At 42.3% G+C, this 20,996-nt stretch overlaps 1 protein-coding gene across 6 annotated transcripts in view; it reads right to left on the reverse strand.

Moving 5' to 3' along the window:
• Nucleotides 1–19,800, reverse strand: part of GHR (growth hormone receptor) — a 298,291-nt gene extending 278,491 nt beyond the window's left edge. For 2 of the 6 annotated variants that reach the window (XM_042233625.2, XM_027979937.3), the window contains exon 1: nucleotides 19,575–19,800. The gene's annotated coding sequence lies outside the window, so the exon portion shown is untranslated. Of the gene's footprint in view, nucleotides 1–18,447; nucleotides 18,857–19,574 lie in introns of those variants that run through there. The other 4 variants (XM_060400209.1, XM_012096677.4, XM_060400208.1 and 1 more) reach the window with 2 other exon arrangements.
• Between the last annotated feature and the right edge of the window lie 1,196 nt (nucleotides 19,801–20,996).

Below are 20,996 nucleotides of genomic sequence, written 5' to 3' on the forward strand. Positions count from 1 at the left end.
CAGCGTGGCCCTCTCCTCTAGACACCCCGAGGGCCCTGAGTCGGGGGCTTGCTGAAGCACAATTTGCAAATCTGCATGAATAGATTGTGTCTAGGTCACAAATACTGAGATCAAAGGTCAAATAGCCCTTTGACCATCCGATCAAAGGTCACGGTTTAAGCCCTTGCCAACCTAATACAGTCATTTAAGGAAAGAAAACAGTTTCATAAATATGATCTGAACGGTAATGCCTTTTCTCCTTTAAAAATGTGCATGCTTCAAACATTAAAATCTGAAAGGATTACCTTTCAGTCAATCCCTGTTTATTCTTTCTAAGAACAAAAGACCATTTTTACATGATTGTTTCTGTGTATCATCTTAGAAGTTTGATCTCATTCTGAGCCAATAATTTGTGTTTTACATAGATTGTGTTATTAGATACTAACTCTAAGCTTCCAACAACTTGTAATCAAAGCAAAAACAAACAAAAAACCTTAAAGCCTATTCTTTTCTGAATTTAGAATTAGAGGTTAGAGGGATTTCAGCATTGGTTAGCCCAGATATCCATGTTGTTTATCTTCCCAGAGTCAAAGGTTGAATAATTTAAAAAATTTCTTCTTCTGAATTTCATGACCCAAGTTCCAAAGCAACCAAGGGTAATTTTCAGTTGGGCTATTGAAAGTATAGAGATCAGTCAATGATTTCACTGAACATTCCATATCCTTCATGTAATATGTTAAAAAAAAAAAGTAACTATAGAAGGACTGAGAAATAGAGGTTAATGAAGCAAAGTCAAATACATTATAAAATAATAAAATATTTGAGTTATGATAAAACATCAATGCCTGCTCTATTGAGGTGCTTAATTCTAAGCCTATTATTGACCCTGGATCAACTTTATTGTTAGAGCACAGGAACTCACTGGAAAAGACTCTGGTGCTGGGAAAGACTGAAGGCAGGAGGAGAAGAGGATGACAGAGGATGACATAGTTGGATGGCATCACCGACTCAATGCACATGAGTTTGAGCAAGCTCCGGAGTTGGTGATGGACCGGGAAGACTGGAATGCTGCAGTGCATGGGGTCGCAAAGAATCAGATATGACTGAGCAGTTGGACTGAACTGAATTTTCTGATGAGCTTCTTGGTCAATGTATGCAGATATCAAGATAACAGTTTTTACAAATTGTTAGGCAGGTTCAGAAAATGTTTCACAGATCTAAGGCTGACAGTTAATCCAGATTACTAAGAAATATACCATGCATGTTTCATAATACAGATTTGTCAATGACTGCATGACTATCAAAAGGCACCAAGGAGAGGTGAGCAAGCAGGTAGAGAAGAGTGGGAGGGTGGGAGGATAGTATCAAGAGAATAAGCTCCAAAGCAGAAGACATATGTCTTCATTTTAACTGAGTTATTTACCACTTGTAAATCCCTGGGCAAGTAACAACTTCCCTGAGTTTCATTCCCTCATCTATCTAAGGGGCTCAAGGTATAGGCTATGTGACTCACAGCAGAATTAAATGTGACAGTACACACAAAGCCAGGCAGATGGAACTGACTGGGTCATGTCTGATTTAGGGGGTTCTGCTTCACGTTTGATGTTCATGACACAATGTTCAAAATAAAATTTCTTCCAAGTCATCATACTGCTATGAGTAATTCTGAGCTAACTGATGGCAGCTGAGCTACACATAGCCCTACCAAACAGTCTTGTGCTTTTGATATATTTGTTTTGAGACCATACTCTGTGCTCAACATATTGTTGGAAACCAACATCATTGGATTTTCACTCATAGAACATACTGTTTAGTTACAAAGATTAGCTGGTTGAACATATAACAGCACTCTCATAAAAGAGTGTATGTGCAGTATTTTAAAATTTTATAATTAAATAAAGTGTGATACTCCACAGTGAATTCTGAGATGGAAAAAGGACATTAGTGAAAACACCAAGAAAATGTGAATACAGTCTGGAGTTTAGTTAATAGTTTTGGTTATAACCAACCAATAATGTTGGTTTTTAAATTTTGACAAATATACCATGATTATTGGTGTTAACATTAGGGAAAATTCATATTGTGCTATCCAACACAAGATGCCTTCCCCAACCCCTAATATGGCACACTGCCTAATTTCTCACTGCACCTGTATTTCTCTGCCTGAAGGTTCTCTCTTGCATCTGGAGATTGCTTTGCCCTCCTGAATGTTAGTGACTAGGAATTAATGACTGATGGAAATTGGTGGGTAAATATTCAAATTCTTTCAGCTTTGGGTGAGAGGACTCTGAGATGTGTATTTTGCCAGGGCTCCCAAAATCTCTCCAAGAAGATGACAAACTCCAGAAGATGACAAACTACCAATGACAGTACCTTGCTTCATAACGTATCCTTTATTGGCTCCTTTCCCTTCCTTTTTTCACTCTCCCAAATAAACAATTTATCCAGATTCCTTCTGTTATGGCTTTCTTCTGGGAGAAATCCAAACCAAGACACAACTCGAGTGAAGAGCCTACTGACTATATCAGTTTAAGGTCATTATGGAGAGAAATGGGGTTTCCCAGGTGACGCTGGTGGTAGAGAACCCACCTGCCAAATGCAGGCGATGTAAAGAAACGGCTTGAATCCCTGGGTCAGAAAGATCCCTGGAGGAGGGCATGGCAACCCATTCCAGTATTCTTGCCTAGAAAATCCCATGGACAGAGAAGCCTGGCAGGTTACAGTCCATAGGGTTGCAAAGAGTTAGACACAACTGGACCGACTTCGTACGTACAGAGAGAGATAATAACTGACCTAATTTTACCTCTGGTTCCTCATTCCATATTATGAGGAAACCCCACCAAATTATAAATACACTAGGAATTGGCACATGAAAGCCATGCATGTTTGGACATGTGGAAGGGAAATAAATTTTTGGAAGAAGGCTAACAAAACTTCCATGAACTACTAAAATGCATTCATTCAGCCAAAACTTAGGAAGGATTTTCTATGGGATATAAAGTGAACAAGACAAAAGATGTGTACTATTAAAGAGCTTATGATTTTGTTGGTGGAGATGGACAAAAAAATGGAAAAATAAATTAATAAATAAGACAGCATTAGGTAAGTGGTAGGTGCTGTGATGAAAATAAAACAGAGATATATGATAGCATCGCCTAGTTGAGGAAAGACTACTCTAGCTAGGGGTCAGAGAAGTCCTTTTGAGAAGGTGACATTTGAGCCTGGGCCTGAATGACAAAAGAAAACTAGTCTTACATGGATACATATGTATATATATGTGTGTGTGATACTCACACACACACATTCACACCTCTATCATATTACAGAGTCAGGCCTGAGGAGTATAATGTCTTTTCATAAAGTATTATCTCTCTATACACCATAAAATATAGACCATTTGGTTATTAAAAATAGGGGGCTTACTTGTTAGATAAAATACTAAACTATTTGCATCTACAAATGAAAAGATAAGATGTCTGAGCTTTAAAATACTTGGGGGCAATGTGGAAAGATTAAACTAGATTAGTAAAATATTGATGACCCTGGAAGCTGAGTAATGGGTACCTGAGGATCAAAATACTATTTGCTTTACTTTGCTTATGTAAAACTTCCCACAATCAAAAGCTTTTTTAAAGTAAAATGTATATCAAAGAAAAATAGGGAATTTCCAAAGTTATAGAAATCCCACCTCACCAAGTTTTCATCAGCAAATTAGAAGTTCTCCCACGAACAAGAGTCCTGCGGAATCATGAAGGCATAAGGAGAAACTCTGCACTATGTGATGAGAAAGGAAATTACAGGATATCCTTTCAATGGAATGCTGAGCCTCCAGGGATTAGCTGATCCTATGGGAGTCTGAGCCTTTGTCTTTGACTATGCTATTTTATAGCTTTTCAGAATCAGAAGTTAACTGGTAGAAATGAGCCACAAAAATAGTTTTTGTCCAAATAAATGCAAATCAGTTGTATCCATGGGATGTAATTGATTATTTCCCTATGGATAGGTCAGAGTTTACAAATTCATTTCAACATTCCTCTACTGTGTCTACATTTGTGTGGTTCTTCTTTGAAATGACTATGACATCTTTTCAGTTCAGTTCAGTCGCTCAGTCGTGTCCGACTCTTTGCGACCCCATGAATTGCAGCACGCCAGGCCTCCCTGTCCATCACCAATTCCCAGAGTTCACTCAAACTCATGTCCATCGAGTCAGTGATGCCATCCAGCCATCTCTTCCTCTGTCATCCCCTTCTCCTCCTGCCCCCAATCCCTCCCAGCATCAGAGTCTTTTCCAATGAGTCAACTCTTCGCATGAGGTGGCCAAAGTACTGGACTTTCAGCTTCAGCATCATTCCTTCCAAAGAAATCCCAGGGCTGATCTCCTTCAGAATGGACTGGTTGGATCTCCTTGCAGTCCAAGGGACTCTCAACAGTCTTCTCCAACACCACAGTTCAAAAGCATCAATTCTTTGGCGCTCAGCTTTCTTCACAGTCCAACTCTCACATCCATATATGTGAATACAGGAAAAACCAGAGCCTTGACTAGATGGACCTTTGTTGGCAAAGTAATGTCTCTGCTTTTGAATATGCTATCTAGGTTGGTCACAACTTTTCTTCCAAGGAGTAAGCGTCTTTTAATTTCATGGCTACAATGACCATCTGCAGTGATTTTGGAGCCCAAAAACATAAAGTCTGATACTGTTTCCACTGTTTCCCCACCCATTTCCCATGAAGTGATGGGACCAGATGCCATGATCTTAGTTTTCTGAATGTTGAGCTTTAAGCCAACTTTTTCACTCTCCTCTTTCACTTTCATCAAGAGGCTTTCTAGTTCCTCTTCACTTTCTGCCATAAGGGTGGTGTCATCTGCATATCTGAGGTTATTGATATTTCTCCTGGCAATCTTGATTCCAGCTTGTGCTTCTTCCAGCCCAGCATTTCTCGTGATGTACTCTGTGTCAAGTTCCTTCATTAATCAATACCTGTATTATTTTACATCTGTTTGTCTTCTATTATGGTTTTAACTTTTAAGAAAATTAACCTTTAACAAAGAGAAGCAACTTTAAAGTGTTCCAGTAATAGAAGATGTGCACTTAGATGTCAAAATCTGCAAGTTTTTTCAAAGTCAAGGGCTGAAACACTCGTTGGCTTTTGTGCTCCTCCCCCTAGGTTCTCACGAGTCATGGTGCATCAATCAATGTAGGCTGTTCTGTCCTCAGAAAAGCCTTTTACTACAAGCCCCACCACCCCAACTGGCCAACTTTCAATCGTCCCGTAACTCACCAAGCAGCACTTCACCTACACTGACAAGACAGCAATCTCTCTGACAAACATATATATCCAGAAATGGCTTATGTTACTGATTTTAAAAGTTGAATTTCACAAACCACTGATAATCATCTGGATATATCTTTCATTTCTGTTGTATGGTAATAGTCTAGGCACATTAACAGAGAAGTCACAAGAAACTAATCTCTGGCCTCTTCTGAAGGAGGAAATTTCAACAATTCAAACAAACAAAAAAAACACTTCAAGGACTCATTAAAGCCATAACTTGGGTTGATCAGAGAAAGCAGAAGGGGGTAAAAAGCAGCAATTGGCATCAAATAACCTTTTAGGAGGAAAGGTTTTAAGGCTCGCTCTTAGAGCAAGATGGTGCTTCTGGTCATGCATATGAGCCAGGCACTGTTTGGATTCATTTAAACTACATTAACTTTCCCAAGTAAGAATCACTATCTCCCTTTTGCAGACAAAGTTCAGAATGATTCATTAACTTGCTGAGAGTTGTAAAGGTAGTAAATGGCAGTGAAAAAGTGAAAACGTTAGTCGCTTAGTCATGTCCGACCCTTTGCAACCTCATTTGCGACCCCATGAACCGTAGTCCACCAGGCTCCTCTGTCCATGGGATTCTCCCGGCAAGAATACTGGAATGGGTTGCCATTCCCTTCCCTAGGGGAGTAACTGACTGAGCTGGATTCAAATCTCTTCAGACAAGCCAGATTTGTGTGACTCCACAGCCTACTGCGTGCCCTTTCCAAAATGCCCACCTACCTTTAGGCTTCTGCAGCTGCTGCCACCCCAGAAGACATCCACCAGCCCTGACTCACAGGCAAATCTCTGTGTGTTCCCAGGAAAAAGAACTGCTGGTCAAGTGTCACTTGTCTTAATCCACAACCCACCCACTCATGAATGATGAAGATAAACCACATGCTATCAACAACAGAGTGAAAGTCAAGGTTTATGAGCGGGGCTGTGATGTAGCAGAAAGAACCCTTGAAAGAAAGCTAGAAGAACGGCGCTATAAATCTGGCACTGTCCCTGGGGAGTTTAATGCTGGGGAAGTCTGGTCACTCCCATTTCCTCATCTATAAATAAAGGGAGGATGTTAGATTCAGCTTTCAGTAAGGGTCTACTAGCATTCTCCTTTGTGTAGGGTTGCCTCAGGCATTACAGAGATTGAGCATCCTGACTCTAGGCACTAGAAGTCCGTAAATCCTTCCAGTTCTTTGAACAACCCTATTTCCAAATGCCCCTATGCCCTGCTTAACAGAATCGTTGAGAATCACTGGTGAAGGATCTCAGATTCTAGGAAACTCCATGGCTCTGTAGGCCCAACACTGTCAGAACAAGGATGTGGCAGGGAAGTGGGGCTTGAGGAGGAAATCCCAGGCCAACTCTACCATCGTAGGGTCCATTCAAGATCATATTCTTAAAGGGAAACCATAATGTGGGCATCTTTAATAGACTTCTTGGAATATTGCTAAAGAAAGAAGTTTTAAAATTGAATTTACATAATGTTCACACAAGAGAAGCCTACAGACAGCTGCAAGCATCACCACTGTCTAGCAAGGACTAGGTTCAGGATGGCCATGTCCCAACAGCCATCCCAAGGTAGGGGCCTATATGGCACATCTGTAAATCCATAATTAGTGATGAGAAGGGCTTCCAGTGGGAAACCAATCCACAGCCTGCTACACCCCTCCTGTTCCCTGTTACAAATGACCCCGGGAGCTCCAGACATACCTCCTAGAGCTCAGTTCTCACCCTTCGCACACACAATGTCTACATATCCAAACAATTCACTGTATTTTAAATCCTGGCTCTGAAGCCACTTTGTCCATAATGCCTCACCTCAAATGCTTTAGCTCAAACACATCTCCCTTCACTCTAAATAAATGTCACATTTACATTCTGTAATATAATTTTTCATTAAAGTGTGTACTTGCCAATACATAGACACCCCATGTACATTATTAGTGTTGCCTTGCTAACTTAATTGCTAGGTCCTCACATCAGTATTCTTGCCTAGAGAATCCCGCGGACAGAAGAGCCTGGTGGGCTGCCATCTATGGGGTCACACAGAATTGGACACGATTAAAGTGACTTAGCAGCAGCAGCAGCAAATCAAAGGTCATGTTTTATACCACTTTTGTATTCTCCAGTGTCCTGAACATTTCTGGGAACATGGTGATGGCTCAAAAAATATGTGTTCTCAATGAAGGAAACTATAAGCAAGGTGAAAAGACAGCCTTCAGAATGGGAGAAAATAATAGCAAATGAAGCAACTGACAAAGAATTAATCTCAAAAATATACAAGCAGCTCCTGCAGCTCAATTCCAGGAAAATAAGTGACCCAATCAAAAAATGGGCCAAAGAACTAAACAGACATTTCTCCAAAGAAGACATACAGATGGCTAACAAACACATGAAAAGATGCTCAATATCACTCATTATTAGAGAAATGCAAATCAAAACCACAATGAGGTACCAACTCACGCCGGTCAGAATGGCTGCTATCAAAAAGTCTACAAACAATGAATGTTCGAAAGAGTGTGGAGAAAAAGGAACGCTCTTACACTGTTGGTGGGAATGCAAACTAGTACAGCCACTATAGAGAACAGTGTGGAGATTCCTTAAAAAGCTGGAAATAGAACTGCCATATGACCCAGCAATCCCACTGCTGGGCATACACACCGAGGAAACCAGAATTGAAAGAGACACTTGTACCCCGATGTTCATTGCAGCACTGTTTACAATAGCCAGGACATGGAAGCAACCTAGATGTCCATTGGCAGATGAATGGATAAGAAAGCTGGGGTACATGTACACAATGGAATGTTACTCAGCCATTAAAAAGAATGCATTTGACTCAGTTCTAACGAGGTGGATGAAACTGAAGCCTATTATACAGAGCGAAGTAAGTCAGAATATTAATACAGTATATTAATGCATATATAAGGAATTTAGAAAGATGGTAACGATGATCCTATATGTGAGACAGCAAAAGAGACACAGATGTAGAGAACAGACTGTTGGACTCTGTGGGAGAGGGATAGGGTGGGATGATTTGAGAGAATAGCGTTGAAACATGTATGTTATCATATGTTCAGGTTTGATGCATGAGACAGGGTGCACTGGGATGACCCTGAGAGACGGGATGGGGAGGGAGGTGGGAGGGAGGGTCAGGGTAGGGAACACATGTACATCCATGGATGATTCACATGAATGTATGGCAAAAACCACCACAATATTGTAATTAGCCTCCAATTAAAATAATAAAAATAAATAAATAAATAAATTTGAAATGACATAAATAGAACTTGGATATTTATGACGTATAAAGATGAAGTCTGTATAAAGATGATTCTTCCCAATCAACCTGTGTTATATATCTTCAAGTAATTTTAACGTATAAGGTAAATTCATGATTGAGCATGAAAAAAAATTTAAATGACTATATATTATGTGGTATTATCATCAAATATATGTTAAAATGCAGACAAATCAAAATACATGTTTTAGTACAAAAATAAATAAATAAATATGTGTTCTGTCTTTGATTTTTCACAGTGATTCCCAATATACCAGTAGCTTGGCCAATTTGCATCCTGCAGGCTAATAAAATATCTTATTTATTCAGCATCTTTTCCTAATTAGTTTTCAAAGTACTTTTCAGATGACATAATTAACTCTCGCATACCTTATATGTACTGAAAGAATAAATAAAAACACTAAAGTGTACAGGACAAAGGCAAAGAGACTTAAAATCTCATACTCTGCGATGAGGGTATACCAAGAGGTGGCAGACAGGATGAGCATTCCCAGTTCTAGTGTGTCCTGTGGAAAAATTCAAAATGTTTCCACCTTGCTTCAATGTTTCCAAGGCCCTGAACAAGATCCACTTTGGAAACCTGGTCATCACGTTTGGGTGCCATCATTAATCTAAGGCGAATTAACACTAAATTTGCATTATGAGCTTAGAGTCTAGTGACCATCCAATCCTATCCACATCCTTTTGCCCCTGACTATCCACGTAGGTCTTGTCAACAACTTCAATTTCTCTCTGTGTTTTACTACATATACTAACATCGCTAGTTCTTCTGTGTATTCTTGCGAATTCTTCTTAATCTCTTCTGCTTCTGTTAGGTTCTTACTGTTCCTGTCCTTTATTGTGCCCATCTTTACATGAAATATTCCCTTGATATCTCCAGTTTTCTTGATATCTCCAGATTTCTTGATGAGATCTCTAGTCTTTCCCAATCTACTGTTTTCCTCTATTTCTTAGCATTGTTCATTTACGAAGGGCTTCTTATCTCTCCTTGCTATTCTCTGCATTCAGTTGGGTGTATCTTTCCATTTCTCCCTTGCCTTTCACTTTTCTTTTTTTTTTTTTCCAGCTATTTGTAAAGCCTCATAAGACAACCACTTTGCCTTCTTGCATTTTTTCCCCTTGGGATGGTTTTGGTCACTGCCTATTGTATAATGTTATGAAGCTCCACATAGTTTTTCAGGCACTCTGTCTACCAGATCTAATCTCTTAAATATACTCTTTGCCTCCACAGTATAATCACAAGGGATTTGATTTAGGTCATATCTGACTGGCCTACTGGTTTTCCCCTACTTTCTTTAATTTGAGCCTGAACTTTGAAATAAGGAGCTCATGATCTGAGCTATAGTCAGCTCTGGGTCTTATTTTTGCTGACTGTATAGAGCTTCTCCAACTTCAGCTACAAAAAATATAATCAGTCTGATTTTGGTATTGACCATCTGGTGACATCCATGTGTAGAGGCATCTCTTGTGTTGCTAGAAGGGCGTGTTTGCTATGACCTGTGCATTCTCTTGACAAAACTCTGTTAGCCTTTGCTCTACTTCATTTTGTACTCCAAGGCCAAACTTGCCTGTTACTCCATGCGTCTCTTGACTTGTCTCTTGACTACTTTTTATTCCAATCTCCGAGGATGAAAAGGGTATTCTTTATTTGGTGTAAGTTCTAGAAGGTCTTGAAGGTCTGTACCGATGTTCAAAAAAGGTTTTAAAGACATGGATAATGATGGTGTGGTCACTCACCTAGAGCCAGACATCCTGGAGTGTGAAGTTAAGTGAGCCTTAGTACAAACAAAGTTAGAGGAGGTGATGGAATTCCAGCTTAGCTATTTCAAATCCTGGAAGATGATGCCGTCAAAGTGCTGCACTGAATATCTTAGCATATTTGGAAAACTCAGCAGTGGCCACAGGACTGGAAAAGGTCAGTTTTCATTCCAATCCCAAAGAAGAGCAATGCCAAAGAATGCTCAAACTACCACACAATTGCACTCATTTCACACACTAGCCAGGTAACGTTCAAAATCCTTCAAGCTAGGCTTTAGCACTATGTGAACTGAGATATAAAAGCTGGATTTAGAAAAGGCAGATGAACCAGAGCTCAAATTGCCAACATTCATTCGATCATAGAAATAGCACAGGATTCTAAAAAAATATCTACTTCTGTATCACTGACTACGCTAAAGCCTTTGACTGTGTGGATCACAACAAACTGTGGAAAATTCTCAAAGAGATGGAAATACCAGCATACCTTACCTCTTTCCTGAGAAACCTGCATGCAGGTCAAGAAGCAACAGTTAGAAACAGACATGGAGCAAACTGGTTCAAACTGGGAAAGGAATACGTCAAGACTATACATTGTCACCTTTCTAATTTAACTTCTATGCAGAGTACATCATATGAAACGCCGGGCTGGATTAACCACAAGCTGGAATCAAAGTTGCTGGGAGAAATATCAACAACTTCAGATATGCAGATGATACCACTCTAATGGCAGAAAGTCAAGATGAAATAAAGAGCCTCTTGAGGAGGGTGAAAGAGAAGAACAAAAAAACTAGCTTAAAACTCAAATTCAAAAAACTAAGATCATGGCATCCAGTCTCATCACTTCATGGCAAATAGGTGGGAGAAAGTGAAAAGAGTGATAGATTTTCTTTTCTTGGGCTCCAAAATCACTAGGGACAGTGACTGCAGTCATGAAGACATTCACTCTTCAGAAGGAAAGCTATGACAAACCTAGACAACATATCCAAAAGCACAGACATCACTTTGCCAACAAAGGTCCATATAGTCAAAACTATAGTTATTCCAGTAGGCATGTATGGATATGAGAGTTAGACCAAAAAGAAGGCTGAGCGCCAAAGAATTGATCCTTTCAAATTGCGGTGCTAGAGAAGACTCTTAAGGGTCCCTTGGATGGCAAGGAAATCAACCCTGAATATTCACTGGAAGGACTGATGCTGAAGCTGAAGCTCTAATACATTGGCCACCTGATGCAAAGAGCTGACTCACCCTGATAGCTGGGAAAGATTGAAGGCAGGAGGAGAAGGGGATGACAGAAGATGAGATGGTTGGATGGCATCACCGACCAACTGACATGAGATTGAGCAAATTCTGGGAGATAGTAAAGGACAGGGAAGCCTGGCATACTGCAGTCCATGGGATCGCAAAAAGCCAGACATGACTTAGTGACTGAACAAAAACAACAATATCATTAGCAACATATCAGTATTGAATGTTTATTCTATGACAAACAAAGATTGTTTTGCATATGTCCCTATTGGAAATATGGTGCTGCCCTGACTGCTGATAAAAAGAAATCCTTCCTCTTCATTCTGCTGCTCTTTCTTTAGTCTTTCTGACTTGTTCGGTATAAAACTGGTGTCTTTTCTGTCATCATCATCTTGGCAAGGATCCTGGTATCTTCCCCCCTTATGGGAAGAAACCATTGTAGAGGGTTTGTCTTCAGGAATCTTTTCACAATTTCTCATTCATCTATGCTTTTCTAGGCTCTTCTTTACTTTGCTTTATCAAATTGAGGTTTCTCCTGGGTAACAATAACATAGCTTGAAGATGTCCAAAGAAGCCACTGATAGGGTGAAGTGGGATCATATGCCATCATCCTGACCAAGGACAAACCTGACATCTGACTGACAGCAGTCATAACTGGAAGTCTAACTGAGGACTCATCAGCCATCCTCAAACTTGAGATGAGGTATTTTCTGCATCACAGTAGCACCTTCTAGTTTAACGAGCATGAGAAGAAAACTTTGTAAGACTCTATTTTGTAATGATCTCACTCTACATTTTTGACATGACCACTCAAAGATTAAAAAAAAAGGTGGATATAATGTGATGCTTACTATGATAAAGGATATTTTTAAGCAAGAAAAAAAAATGAGTTTTTCTACACACCAATGACTTTTATCATATGTCTAATATATTAACAAGCATTAGTCACTCATTTGTTTTCGACTCTTTGTGAGCCCTTGGACCATCGCCTGCCAGGCCCCTCTATCCATGGGATTCTCTAGATAGAAATACTGGAGTTGGTTGTCATTCCCTTCTCCAGGAGATCTTCCTAACCCAGGGATTGAACCTGGATCACCAGCATTGCAGGCAGATTCTTTACCATCTGAGCCACCAGGGAAGCCCTATACTAAAGGAACAGAGAGGGATGCCTCTCTTAAGGTTTTCAATTATATATTACTTTAAATGTTTTATTCTGTAAACAACTGAGGATACAATCTAGGAGTTATTACAGCAAATGTCTAGCATAGCAGGCTGTCCACCATAGACCACTACATCAAAGCACCTGTTCAATTTGCAAGCCCTTTTGGTTCTAATGCTGACTGAGGGATTTATGGGGTACTTTCTACCACTGGTGCCAAATCTCCATGAAGTGAGCATTTTCCTTAGGATACATTTTCCACTTAGAAGCCCAGCCAGCTGGGGATAGACTTGTTTGTGTTTAAACAAATCCACAATCTAAGAAGTCTATTTCACTGGGATTATAATGACATTCTTCTAAAGAAGACTGACTGAAGTCTAGGCAATAACAAAAGATGCAAGCCCTAATCAGAGCAGTAAACACACCTGGAAGTTTTAAGGACTCTGTAGAAGAAATTATCTACTGATTTGGGAACGGAGTATTTGAAGGTGAGAGGCTAATTAAAAACACACAGCCCAACAATTAGACAAAATCATCGCCTTCCTATGAATCATTATTCAGTGAAATGGGGACCTGACCTAAGGGTTCAATTGCCTATATTAAAAGGTAGTAAGAAACACCCAACAAGGAAGTTGAGACTAAGCAATGACCCTCTCTGTCATCCTTCTTTTAAGAGTCTGGTACTCTTTATGGAATTTATTTAGCTCAAAGAAAAAACAACAACAAAAGAAAAGAAACTACTTCAGGAAGACCTCCTGCATTAGACTGGGAGCTGGAAGCATGGTTGTGATTACATTTTTATCTGTTTTACATAATTTATTTTTAAAAATTAATGGTAAGGGAAGAGAATCATTAAACAGTATTTCCTGATGCTTATATCCAAAATTGTTGCACACTGTTAAATAAATGATATAAATTATAGCTTGACTGTCCAAGGCAGCCCACATTAAGTCAATTAACACTCTTTCCACATGGCTGTGTCTACAGCATTCAGCAGAGTGAAACAATAAAAAAATGAATCACATTTATTTTGTGCTCTTGAGAATCCCAGAGCCTAGCAAGGAAGACAGATATGTAAGAAGTAGACTAAGAGACTGAAAATGAGTGAAATAGGTGTTCCTACTTCCCTGGTGGTTCAGAGGGTAAAGCGTCTGTCTACAATGCAGGAGACCTGGGTTCGATCCCTGGGTCGGGAAGATTCCTTGGAGAAGGAAACAGCAACCCACTCCAATACTCTTGCCTAGAAAATCCCGTGGATGGAGGAGCTTGGTGCAGGCTACTGTCCATGGGGTCGCAAAGAGTCGGGAATGACTGAGCCACTTCACTTCACTTCACAGATGTTCAAGCAAAGCCCAAAAAGATCTGAGAGAAATTCAATAATTTAATGGATGCAAATATAGCTCTGCAAAAAATCCTGAGATCATCTTGATAATTCCTCTCTTTTTGTTGTTTATTTGTTATTAACTTGTGAGAAATATGAAGCTCAAGAAAGTTAAGTAGTCTTCAAAAATTACAAAGCCTATTAGAAGCAGAGGTGAGGAGACCTAGGTTTCCTGACACCTACTTTATTTCACATTATGTCATCCTAACTGGCAGGTTTCTAATATAAAAGCAGAACTTTGGTTTAGAAATTATATATTCAAGTACTTATCAGTAGACCTGCTATATTTGAGGGAGGAGGGTGAATAAGAGGTAGGGAGTAGTGAAATTGATTTAAAAAATTGTTATTACTGATGTATAGCTGATTTACAGTATTGCGTTACTTTCAAGTGTATGGCAAAGTGGTTCAGATATACATATTACATATATCTTTTTCAGCTTCTTTTTCCACACAGGTCTTTACAATGAAATAGATTTTTGAACTTCAAAAAATGCATTTTATCATTGATTATTTCCTCCCTTTAAATGAGGAAAGAATAAAGCAAGGAAGAAAATGTAATATGGATGGAGACCTTAAAGCAAGGGGGATGGGTGAGGACTGTTACTGCACACACACACACACACACACACACACACACACACACACACACACACGAGGGGGAGGGCATGCACAAGGCTCGCAGGGCCCCTTGTCCTGACTGAAGTTTGTGCACAGGTAGGATCTTCTGATAGGCCCAGAAGTCAGTCTCTATCACAGGTTAGTTTTCTCTTTGTCAAGAAGAAATGGTCATTTCTTTCACATCCAGACTTGCTGATATAAACAACACTGTCATCATCATCAAGCATAAACACTTTCTGCCGGAAGACAGAAGAGTCTCAGCTGTGGCATATTCTCAGCTGGTGGCAGAGGAAACTCATAATTTAGTCGGGAAGCCTCAGCTGGATACACAAAAGAGAAATCAATCATAACAGATAGGTGTCTAATACTGAGTCCAGGTCGTAAATGCTACATGTGGAAACGCCTCTGTCCTGGCACAAAAATACTCACAGAGAAGAAAATACTCACTGGCAGTAGGCACAAAATATTCACAGAGGAGAAAAGTCATTCTCAGTGGAGTTAATTTGCATGTTGGTAGTACAGTTCAGACTCAAACTGGGCTCAGATGGGTCCCAAAGCTGTTGCCTTTACACCACACCCTCTCTCCTGTATGGATCAGCTTTGCTTCCTCTCTCCAAGGCGAGGACTTGGTAAGTGAGGAGTATCAGGGAGCTCCCTAAGTACTGAGATATAACTGCTCCAGACTTCCCTGCGGCATCACGAAGCATTTATCTCCAGAGGAAGACAAGGTTGTTGACTCAGTTCATGTCCTATTTGTACATCTTCAACCCCAGTTGCCTGAGGAAGTGTCTCTGATGTACTTTCACATCATTTAGGGCCAGATAGCATAGTGTCTAGGACTTGGACAGAACAAGCCTTCAATAAATGCTGACTGCGATTACCAACTCACACTTGAGAAAAGAATATCTCACAACGTCATCTCTACCTGTCTGTAATGCGCAGCTGCAATTTGCTCATTTTCAGAATATTCTACATCTGCTATTCAGGGCCTGGTATTCCTTGATAGTAAGAAATGAGAGAGCTGTATTCACTGCATGTAGTATTCTATTCACCTACACCGTATTACATTTTCCACAGACTCATTGGGAGTTCAGGCATGAAAAAAAGTCTTGAAACTATTATATCATAATGTTTTGACTGTGGATGATTAATAATCTGAAAAGAAATGAGTTGTTTACAGGTTTAAAATTAGTGAACAGTGTAATGAAATGGCTAAGAGAGCTCATGAATATTAAGCTGATATAATTGGAAGGACTGATGCTGAGGCTGAAACTCCAATACTTTGGCCACCTCATGTGAAGAGTTGACTCACTGGAAAAAATCCTGACGCTGGGAGGGATTGGGGGCAGGAGGAAAAGGGGACAACAGAGGATGAGATGGCTGGATGGCATCACTGACTCGATGGACATGAGTTTGGGTAAACTCTGGGAGTTGGTGATGGACAGGGAGGCCTGGTGTGCTGCGATTCATGGGGTCACAAAGAGTCGGACACGACTGAGCGACTGAACTGAACTGAATAGATGTAGAGTGTCCAGGACTCGGGATTTCACGTCTATGTTTCGGATGATATACATTAGGAAAGATGGTGAGAATGTGGACTCAAGGGCATATTGGTCAGGGCAGAAACGTGTGGCACCCCACAGTGGGTGAGGAACAACTCCGAGAGCAGGCGAAAAAGAATTCAGGAAGAAGGAGCAGGCTATCTGTTCTCTATACAGCACTTGAAGGGATGAGAGATTAGATTCACTGTATGTGGTTCCAGTTTGGGCCAGTAAGCAGAAGAAAATGTTGATTCAGTACAGGCAGAACTTTCTAGTCATGAATCTCTCCTAGAAAAGACTGGCTAGTGAGGAAGCAAGATTTTCATCTGATTATTTCCAAGAAGAGCTCAGCTGGTCCACTAATAGGGATGGCTCTGAAGTGGTGGTTCTTGCCCTTGGTAGCGAGTTACCTCTAAAGCCAGTGATCATACTAATCAACCATGTTATTGAGTATATTCTTTATACTGTCCCAGGTTTAAAAAAAAATCACTTTACCAAAAAGACATCCTGTACTGCTTTGTTTACCCAGCTAGCAAAGGTATGACTCTAGCCTTAGAACACTTTGATTCTTATCAACTCAAGATTCAGAAAATGATTAGGTGATTTGAAAACTCATATTATTTAAGTCACTACCACAATTTATAGGGTTTTCTTTTTCAAAAAGAAAAAGAGGTGATTTGTATGGACATATGTGAACACACACACAAAATAGTAATTATTTTCATTATTGACATACTTTTAAAAAATGTATTCTCTGAAAGTAGACCGAAACTCTGGAATTGTGCAGTTTACCAGTGGAATGTCCAGAAGCTTAAGGTTAGTAGATTTAAAAAAAACAGCCCATGCCTTTTTAGTAAGCTAACCATTATGCTGTGCCTTATTCTCAGTGTATCACTCAGATCTGTCTTTATATTAACAATGCTTACTAGCAGATAGCCAAAAAGGTTTGCCAAGTGGGACCAACTTTAAGATTTGTTTCCATGTTGGGGTGCTTCATGTGCTTGGCAGAAGCAGACTGCAACGAGGGTTCATTTATTACATTATGCTATAAACATGTCTTGAGCTAACAAGATACTCAATATGACAATTCCATAGGTTACTAAGCACTATAAACATCTGTTAACACAGGCACCAGAGATAGCACAGAGAAGGCGTCTAATAATAGAATCCATTTTAAAAGTTTATGATGTGGAGTCTGCTGTTTAAAAACTAACAATCAAAAGCATAGCCCCAAACTCTGCCTAGAACAAATATTTTCCAGGCAAAGTTATGCTCAGTTTGAAACAAAAAATGCACTGGTGTCGTCACTTTGTCAATGCATTTATAGATTTTCATTTCACACCTCTGCCTGTGAAGTGCTGGTTGTCCATGCTATTCAGGAGATTTAAACTATAATTTCCCTGTGATATATTTACTCCAAAAGAAAAACTGAATGTTGACTCACCAACTTTCCTTAGACTCATGTGAAGCAAGAAGTTTACAAGAGGGAGGAAGAAGATGAGAGATGGGACATACTTAAGCCAAAAATGAAGTTTTCCAATGGTCTCTGGCTTAAAACACATCCTTCCAGCTCCATCTAAAGTCTATCTGAAGGGAAACCATCAATGACCCAGACTTCTTGAAATCTAATCTGGCAACACTGAGCCCTGCTTTTCTCAGAAGGAAACAATCCTCAATCACAGAAAAGATGGAACCAACAACTCTCGTCCACTAAATTTTATTTCGTTTCTATCCAGCATTTTAATTTCTAGAAATGTTTCAATACTAGTTACCTGCAAAGTCTATATAGCCTGGAATCCCCAGAGAAGAGGACTTCCAAGATGACAACAACTGCTCAGGGCACAGAACTGCCACGGTGAGGAAAGGTGGGTGCCTTTCCAGGCACACACACCAGGGAGTCTAAACTCCTCAGACTGGCTACTGCACGCTGGGAATCTCAGATCCACCGATCCAAACTGCGTCCGCGACTCGGGGCTTCTGGACCCACACATTCACACATCTCCTAGACCCTCAGTCCTCCTGTGCAGGTCTCCTGAGAGCTCCAGAAACCTCTCCCACCAGCCCTTGGATGGCAAAGGGATTAGTATTTTAAAGTCTGTGGTACTTAAATCCCGTTCAGCAACTCCTGCGACTTCCCAACCCTCTGGCTTCCCGTTACCTTTCCCTGTCCCATCCAAGGTCTTCTGGCGGCACAAACAGAGGGGCCGAACCTCTCCGGCCTCCTCCCCACAACGCCCCCGCACACCCTACTGGCTCAGGCTCCGACACACCCCCCACCCCCAGGAGCACACACGGGCGCACACTCACAGCGCGCACGTAAACACCCATTCAGCACGCAGACCCCGCAACCGGCCACCGACACCCGCAGCGCGGCCCCAACAGGCGTACCCCCCTGCTCCGGGTTATATACAAAGCACTCACCCCAAAATAGACTTCCCTGTGCACCCGCAAGTCGGTGACCCTGTTCAGCACCCTCCCACTGAGCACCGCCAGACTTTTCACCCCAGATCCGACACTATCCCACTCACCCGCGGCTCTCTTGCCTCGAGCAGTTCTGTCAAAACTTTGAGCCTGGTCGATTTCATAACCACAAGTGTGTCCAGGACTGGAGGAGCTCGGCTCGCCACGATCTCCACCCACCTCAGCTCATGCGGACTGCTGGCCGTGACTCTAGCCCCAGCTCCGTCGGTGCCAATGTCCCGGCTGCAGCCTGCACAAACGCACCAAGGGTGGTGCGCTTTGGGGAGCAGCGCGAGGGGTAGAGGCGCACAACCGGACCACCTCCTCTCTCTTGCCCTTTCCGCGCGCAGCCTGGGACCTCTCCTCGCTCAGCAACCGAGCCTCTGCAGTTCCTGCCCCAGCCTGGCTGACCGATGGTGTCAAACAGAAACGCTCGCAAAACTTCTAAGACTTGAACAAAACTGGATTCGAAGGAAGCCCCTCCAGGCACAGCAAACACGGGTGGGTGGAGGCGCCAGCGTGGGGTGGTTCGCTTGTCACCCGTAACTCCCTGATGCCCCCCACTAACTTACAGAAATACACACACATACACACGTCCAGAGCGTGGATCGGGTTACAACTACCCACCAGCTGAAAACAACTTCTTGGCGAGGAGGAGGGGCGCACCGCCAACCCCCAAGTCACCAGGACAAAAATTATCAGTGTAAATACGTAAGACAGATTCCCCAGTTTTCATAAACAACTGGCGTCCCAGGCTCCACTCCCAGGCCCCCCGACACAACAGTGGAAAAGTAACAGCCCGATCCCGGACCTCCCTTCCAGTACCTCCGAGCCTCGCCTCGGGAGAGAGAGCGCGGTTCGCGTCCGCGCTGGGGCCCAGGGCGCGGGGCCCTGCGGCCCCCCGGGTCCCTGCCGCCGCCTCGGCTCAGCAGCCGCCGCCGCCGCCGCCGCCGCTGCAGCAGCCTCCGCTGCCGCCGCCGCCGCCGGCGCTGCTCCCCAGACCGCCTCCTCTTCCCATGGCTGCGCCCTGCTCCGCGGCTCGCAAGCTGTCAGGCTCGGGGAGGGGGGAGGGGGCGGGGTGAGCCGGGAAGGGAGGCTGGGAGGGGAGGGGTGGGAACCGGCGGCCGCCGTTCACCAGGGGTCACGCCGGGCCCGGCCCGCCGCCCCCGGGAGCCGGGCGGCCGCAGCGAGGAGGAGCGGGAGTTGAGGGAGGCCGGTTCGAGACCCGCTGCGGAGGCGCCGAGCGCCGTCCCGGCCGGGCATTCCGCGGAGCTGGGATGAAGCGTTCCCCGGCGAGGAGTTGGAGTTGGTGCGTGTCACTCTCATCTGGGCTGCGCGGCTCCTCCTAGAGGAAAATATTGGTAGTTGCAGGGCACTTCCTTCCTCTCCGCCCACCCCTGTTCCCAAAAGGGAGGCAGGACCTAAAAGAGCCTAAGTGCAGTCAACAAATTCAGAGGAACGCTTTTAGCTCTCTGCTGGAAAGGGGGAGAAAACGGACAAGAACGCTTGAAAAGCGTAATTAGCAAACCCAACGCTGCCTCTTTCCACCTGCACTCAGTTTCCAAACTCCTACTTGCTGGGGCATGGTGAAAAGATAGTTAAAAGTAGGAAGAACCTCATTTTAGAGGTTAGAAAGCAGAGGCAGGAGAGATGAAGTAATTTACCAAGGACACAAGGCATGTTAGAATAGGAGTATGTCCAGACCCTGGAGCACAAGGAGGCGGGTATTCAGATACAGGCCTCAGCCCCCGGATTGTCCTTGTGTGCAACCTAGGGAATGTGGCTTTTAAATGTCCTGCGCGGGACGTCTGTCAAATACGGGCCTTTCCACCTCACTCCACCGCAGGGAAAATAAAGTGAGAAGCTGTCAACGTGCTTTAGAAAGTCGGTATCGTTCTGCATAAGCCTGTCATGTTGTTAAAGCATCAAACTCTAGTCACCACAGGCTTTTCTAAGCAGAAAGTTCAGAAGTCCAGTTCCAGGTTGTCTGAGATCTGACAGACCAGCGCGTCATGCTATCTTTTTACTGTTTAACTTTATTACTGACAACCACTTGTAATGTCATTTATTTAACAGCTTGGGTTTACTAAATTATATATATGTATGTATGTATGTATTTTACAGGATTCCGAGACACAAAGCCAAATTTATACTCCGAGATAAATGTTTAAGCAACAACTTAAAGAAACCAAGCTTCTTAGCACTAGAATAAAACAAAAATCCCCAGGGCATGGAAAATAGTACGGG

Source organism: Ovis aries, chromosome 16, assembly GCF_016772045.2.
Source record: "Ovis aries strain OAR_USU_Benz2616 breed Rambouillet chromosome 16, ARS-UI_Ramb_v3.0, whole genome shotgun sequence".
Classification (NCBI taxonomy): domain Eukaryota; kingdom Metazoa; phylum Chordata; class Mammalia; order Artiodactyla; family Bovidae; genus Ovis; species Ovis aries.